Raw genomic sequence first — 7156 nt, 5'->3', positions numbered from 1 at the left:
ATTTTATAGTGGCCTTTTATTGTGGCCAGCCTTAGGCACACCTGTGCAATAATCATGCTGTCTAATCAGCATCTTGATATGCCACACCTGTGAGGTGGATGGATTATCTCGGCAAAGGAGAAGTGCTCACTAACACAGATTTAGACAGATTTGTGAACAATATTTGAGAGAAATAGGCCTTTTGTGTACATAGAAAAAGTCTTAAGATCTTTGAGTTCAGCTCATAAAAAAATCGGGGCAAAAACAAAAGTGTTGCATTTATAATTTTGTTCAGTGTATAATAAAAGATATAAAAAAATATCTTGTACAGTTTAAGGCATTTAAGTCTTTTTATGTCCTTAAATTTTATACAAGTTGATGTACTCATGACATTCTTCACATTGGTTATTTTAGTAGTAGGCTATGAAAAACAAAATGGTTATTCAATTTGGGATTAAAGCATACAGAAAACGAGCAATAAACGTTCCCCATTACTAGTGGTGGATATATATCAATTCTTTCAAGAGATTCATTCATTTTCAGTTCGTTCACTAAAATGAGTCGTTCACTGATCATTTCTTCATATTACATAAATATGCCAGCAGGTGGTGAAAAAGAGTGTCTTATGTGTTATGTATTAAGTCAACGAACGTATTGTTACAAAAAAAACAGATTTGGCTTTATTGAAATATGTGCCTAATCTACTCATTAAAAAAATAAAATAAATCTAAGTGGTTCAGATGACCAAAACACAAGGTTTTCTTGCAAAATGAACATTTTAATTGTTTGGTTAAACATTTACACATTCATAAATCTGGGATTATGTTAAACGTGTTGTGGAGTTATGTTCTGAATTTTAAATATGAATATATAAACAAGTGTATATGCACAGTACCTATAACTGTGCTTTGAATCCGCTTTCTGCTGATTGCTGAACGAGATTGACTCACATGCTAATGACCGACCTACGAACGAGATGTACCAGTTCGTTCACGACCGAGATCTCTCTGTCGTTCAGACTCAAAACAGCGACTCGGTCAGCGATGGACGTATTCGTTCAGTAGATCCAACCGTTTGTGAATGAAAAGAACCAGTTGTTGAATGATATGGTGAACAGGTAGAGCTTGGCTCGTAGTTTGGCATATTTGCAGCATAGAAAGAAATTAACATTTACCATTGTAATGAAAACTGACCCACTACTGTGTTTTAGACTTAGTTTTGTGGTATATTTTGCACTTTGAACAATTTACTTGACTACTGTACAGAGTACTGAACGAGTCTGAACGATACATGACCCTTCACAGCCCGAATTGCAATCTATTTGCTGACGTGAGACCTAAGAGAAGTGCATGACATGACTCAAAAGTAATGAAGTCATTTTTATTTAAAGGGGTCATATGCTGCGATTTCAATTTTTCCTTTCTCTTTGGAGTGTTACAAGCTCTTGGTGCATAAAGAAGATCTGTAAAGTTGCAAAGACTAAAGTCTCAAATCCAAAGAGATATTCTTTATAAAAGTTAAGAGTCAGCCACGCCTACCTAAAACGGCTCGTTCGAACACGCCTCCACATGTCTACATCACTATAAGGGAAGATTTGCATAACGCCGCCCAAATGTGCATGCAAAGAAAGAAGGCGTAACTTTTATTCTCGCTGTAGTATTGTTGCCGCCGCCATGTCGTGAAGACGCTGTGTTTCGTTGTGAAAGCGAAACTACTTTGTTTGGCCTTCCAAAAGAGGACGATATCTGCTTCATCATGCCTGGAGCTGATCCGTGCTGGTTGCTGAGGAAATACAACAACTTCACGCTGTGGATCGCCGGATCGGCTTTCACTGTGGACGAAGCGGAGTCCAGCCCGGAGTCGTCACATGTGGTTGCCGCAAGCCTCCTTCGTCGAAATCGCCGGCCGTGCCGTTCTCAAGCCCTCGGCCTCTGCTCACTTAAGCCCGCCGGCCGTTCCTCACGCTAGCCCCCGGCCTCTGCTCAACTTAAAATGTACTCAAGTAAAAGTACACAATTTTTAAACTACTCAAAAAAGTACAACTACTGATAAAAACGACTTAATTACTGTAACGTGTAATTCGTTACTTCACACCCCTGGTTGTAATTAAAAAAAAGCCCAACTTGTTAAGAAAAAACCAGGATCTGGTTGAAGGCAGCATCAGTATAGTCTGGTCATGTGATCTCAACATGTCTGTCCACATGAAGTGACCCGCTCCATGTCAAATAAAAGCTCTTTAATTAGCACACTCGTATCACATTCTTCAAAAAAATATTTTACATTTTAATAAGGAAAAGCTTTGAGAATGAAACCAACCTGTTTGTTCCTCAGTCTCTTCATGTTTCAAGCTGAATACTTCTACAATCCTCAGGTCTTCACTCTCCTGTTTAATAAACGCCATCTCGCTTCACCAGGAGGATTTCTGTTTGGAAAAAATAAATCCAAACTAAATCTCTCAAGTCAGTCAAAGTGAGAGTTAATGGCCGTAAATGGCCTGAAAACACTCAAAACTAGTGCTAAATATTAATAAAATAACATGAATTATACAAACACTTAAAAAACATACTTGGAAACAAAAGTGCAGGAATTATTTCAACAATAAACGTAAAACAATGTATGCCCAAAACAATAATGCATCTACATGACCACAGTGATTAGAGCTCTTCAACTGAATCGTTTGGCGAATCGATCGGCTCAAGTGACTCTCTAGGGATTTTAAAAAGCTCTGTTTCTCTCAACACTAGTACTATAGATTTGTGTTTATGACAAACTGAGGCTGTGTTCCAGTCCAGTTTTTTGCACCCTTCCCTCGTTAACATCCCTCTGTATCATTCACTCAGATGTACATCATTGCTTACAGAGTTAGCTTTTTAACTTTATTCGCCAAGGGTGCGCAAACACACAAGGAATTTTTTTTTTTTTTTTTTTAAAGAAGCTCTTGGTACATACATACATTAGGGGTGTAACGGTTCGGTACGTACCTCGGTTCGATACGGTTTCAGTACAACAGGAAAAAAACAACAAATCTACTATGCTAGGATTCTTTACAATATCTTTACAACAGACAGTATTCTTTACCATTTTTTCCACCTAGATGTGAAAACACTAAATATTATATAAAATTATGTTATATATACAGTGTATATATATATATATATATATATAAATAATCTGCAGTACGACACGTAACGTAGCCTATTGTATTTATTTCAGTTTTTTATTTTTAATAAATTTACGAAGTTGTGACAATTCTGTTTTTGCTTTGTCAGTATGGTCTATGGAGTGTAGATTGATGTGGGAAAAAAGTAATTTAAAGAAGTTTATCATAAGGCAGCAACATAACAAAATGTAAAATAAAATGAAGGGGTATGAATATTTTCGCAAGGCACTGTATATGCTGAGTTTCAGTTCATTTTTCTGACACGCTTCACAGAAAGGAAACTCAAATGGCAGAAAGCGACATCCTATTTATTTTCTAAATTATAAATGACGGAGAGTTTTAAGTTGATTCTGCTGGTATAAGGAAACAGTTGAAGTGATCGCGCACACACACACACACACACAACACAACACATATCAGTTCCAGCATTGCTAACTTGACAGCGCAGTTGGTAATTTATCAAAATAAAATACAGTGACCCAAACATCAGTGTGCCCACCTCTGTGTCACCATTGGAACGCGACTGAAGTACAAAGCCTATAATTTAAAGTTGATTCTGCTGGTATAAGGAAACAGTTGAAGTGATTGCGCCGGCGCACACACACACACACACACACAACACAACACATATCAGTTCCAGCATTGCTAACTTGACAGCGCAGTTGGTAATTTATCAAAATAAAATACAGTGACCCAAACATCAGTGTGCCCACCTCTGTGTCACCATTGGAACGCGACTGAAGTACAAAGCCTATAATTTACATAATAAATAATAGTTTAGCATTCAGATACATCTCAAATATTATGGAATATTAGGATTTGAGCCGAATGAGAGAGGTAGGATACATGAGCACAAAGCTCCATTTCGCAAACAGTTGAGTGCACAAGTCTTTAAAGTATACTCCTTTGTCAGTCAGTGACCATGTGCTGATTCTGAACGCGTCTCTCACTGTCTAGTGGGCTTTGTTTTCAAGTGCGCAACTCATGGCATTCGCTGTTCTTCTGCTGGCGGTTATCAAACAGCGTTGAATTGCTGCGGGCGCCCCCTTCTGGACTGAGGGTGAATTGCCTGTATTCGTTGTAAGGCCTCATGCACCGAACCGAGATGTCCGTACCGTGACGGTTCGGTAGGAATACATGTATCGTTCCACCCCTATTAATTAATATTACTCAGTACTTAAGTGTATAATTACACTGTAAAAAGGACACCTTAAAATGAAGTGTAACCAAAAGATCCACTACAATAAAAATAAAAGTCTTAGCCAACATTGAAATGATTTTGGTATAGAAAAAAAAAAAGAGATTAGCAAAAGATTGGTATAGAAACAAAAATATTGTGATCTTTACTTCAGTGCTTGGTTTGTGACTCAAAATTATGTAGCAGGTCACATGTGTAGCATTTAGAAAAGCATCAATACAATAGTTAAACCAAAGTCAAAATTGACTATTTCAGCCAATGGTTGTGTGTGTTCTGAATCTAGCTTAGCAACATGCCAATGCTAAACTGTATTGGAAACCACTTTGAGTCAAGCCACCTGTGTGCCATTACCAGTTAGGATGCTGCCTTAAGAGGTGGCTGCCTATGTAGGGAGCAAACATCACTGCAGGTTCACTAGGTTTTGGAACAGAGCTGTAGTGAAGCAGAATGGAGGATGACAGGGGCTAACGGAGGCCCGACGTTGTGGTTGACTAGCTGGTTCTGTAGGCTATAAATCACGTGGTACTTTATCAAAATAAAATACAGTGAACCAAACATCAACGCGCCCGCCTCTGTGTCACCATTGGAACGCGACTGAAGTACAAAGCCTATAATTTACATAATAAATAATAGTTTAGCATTCAGATACATCTCAAATATTATGGAATATTAGGATTTGAGCCGAATGAGAGAGGTAGGATACATGAGCACAAAGCTCCATTTCGCAAACAGTTGAGTGCACAAGTCTTTAAAGTATACTCCTTTGTCAGTCAGTGACCATGTGCTGATTCTGAACGCGTCTCTCACTGTCTAGTGGGCTTTGTTTTCAAGTGCGCAACTCATGGCATTCGCTGTTCTTCTGCTGGCGGTTATCAAACAGCGTTGAATTGCTGCGGGCGCCCCCTTCTGGACTGAGGGTGAATTGCCTGTATTCGTTGTAAGGCCTCATGCACCGAACCGAGATGTCCGTAACGTGACGGTTCGGTACGAATTAGAGATTCACTGATAGTAAATTTCTCAGCCGATACCGATAGTCGATTGTTTAGCATGCTATCGGCTGATACCGATACCGATAGTTTGGTGGTTCTGCATTTTATATCTTCTTTTAAATTTAATAATAATCCATAATAATTCCATAATTCTGAACGCAATGCATATACAACTTTATTATCTCCATTTAAACAGTTGTTTCACAGTGACTGGTCTCATAAACAGAAAACACATTGCTCAAATTAACATTAACGCATTAACAAAATTTGTTAAAAGCAGACTTCTGAATTATTGAATTGCCTATTATATTGAATATTATATTTCTTTAGATGGAAACTTACCTTCTAGATTCTGCACATCTTCTCTGTCTCCAGGATGTCCGAGTTTCTTAATCTCCGCAACTATCATTTCGTGCATTTGCTGTTTCGTGTCAGCATCAAAAAACTTGTCTTTATATCGCGGGTCAAGGACCGTTGCGATACAGCACATATGGTTGGAAGTGGTGTTCCTGAACTGTTTTTGCACTGCCTCCAGTAATGCTTTTTTCATTGTTTTAACTCCGTGGTCACTGTCGGCTTCTTTGCTGAGTAACCTTTTTAGAGTCTCAAGCAGGGGTATAATGTCAGCAGCGGACGCATCTTCTTTACTAATCTCTCTGGTTATTTGTTCAAAGGGAGAGAGAAGTGTAGTTATGCTTTCCATTAGTGTCCACTGCTGCGCAGTAAGTGTGACTGGTAGTTCTTAATCTGCAGCGTATGCAGCAAGCGCTCTTTTCTGTTCCAAAAGGCTTTGCATCATATAGAAGGTGCTATTCCACCTCGTATTTACATCATGCTTAAGTCTCTTTAGTGGAAGATCGATCTGTGACTGAATGGACTGTAGACGTGAAGAAGCAAGCTGCGAGTGCTTAAAGTGGCCCACAATCTTTCGGCACATACTGACCAATTCTGTCACACTTCTCTGGCTTAATATTCCTTCGTTGACAGCCAGCTGGAGGGAATGAGCCATACAGGGCAAACTCATAATCTCACTGTCCGTCATGGCTTTAGCCATGTTCCTCGCGTTGTCGCGTACAACAGCGTGCACTCTTGATCTGTCGATTTTCCATTTGTCTAACATGTCAGTGAATGCTTGAGAGATTGCCAACGAAGTGTGAGAACCGGTAAATTCTTGTGAATGAAGCAAGACTTTGTTAAGTTTAAAATCACAATCGATCCACTGAGCAGTGAGACTAAGCATGCTCGTAGGGCTTACGTCTGAAGACCAAATATCTGTGGTGAAGCTCATCGCGGAGTCGTTATGAAGAAGCTTGTGAACGTGATCTGCCACACGGTTGTATATCTCCGGTAAGCAGACGTCTGCTAAATAACGCCGACTCGGTAAAGTGTAGCAAGGCTCAAGGTGTTTTACCAGTCGCTGAAATCCGGTGTCTTCAACTACGGAGAATGGCTGATCATCAAGCGCCATAAATTCCATTACTTTCCGAGTAATTTCACGCGCTTTCGTGCTGTCAGATTTGAAATTTCTGGTGCTGTCAAACACTTGCGCGATAGAGGGAGTCACGCTAGCCTTTGTTTGGCATTTAGCTTTTGTAGCTAAAGCGGCCTCCGCTAAATTTTTAACTGAAGTTCCACCTCGCAAAAGTTTAGCTGTGCATAGCTTACAAACTGCAGTTTTGTCGTCATTGTCACCCACTTCAAAGTAATTCCACACAAGAGACATCTTTACACACAGCACGTATTCGATGCATTCCCACCAATTTTGATTGACAGGATATATATCGGCCCTGATCATTGGATGTTTTTAAACAATCGGCCGATGGCCGATGG

The 7156-nt window shown here is 39.4% G+C and overlaps 1 long non-coding RNA gene across 1 annotated transcript in view; it reads right to left on the bottom strand.

Moving 5' to 3' along the window:
- Positions 1–7156, bottom strand: part of LOC107757736 (uncharacterized) — a 52377-nt gene that overhangs the window by 11962 nt on the left and 33259 nt on the right. Inside the window, exon 2 of the long non-coding RNA XR_001641963.1 lies at positions 2296–2401. This is a non-coding gene — a long non-coding RNA (uncharacterized LOC107757736). The remainder of the gene's footprint in view (positions 1–2295; positions 2402–7156) is intronic.

The sequence above is a fragment of the Sinocyclocheilus rhinocerous genome, unplaced genomic scaffold (assembly GCF_001515625.1).
Source record: "Sinocyclocheilus rhinocerous isolate Xijiao unplaced genomic scaffold, SAMN03320098_v1.1 scaffold2398, whole genome shotgun sequence".
In the NCBI taxonomy this organism is placed as follows: domain Eukaryota; kingdom Metazoa; phylum Chordata; class Actinopteri; order Cypriniformes; family Cyprinidae; genus Sinocyclocheilus; species Sinocyclocheilus rhinocerous.
Note: the sequence above shows the minus strand (reverse complement) of the source record. Positions and strands in the feature narration are given on the sequence as shown.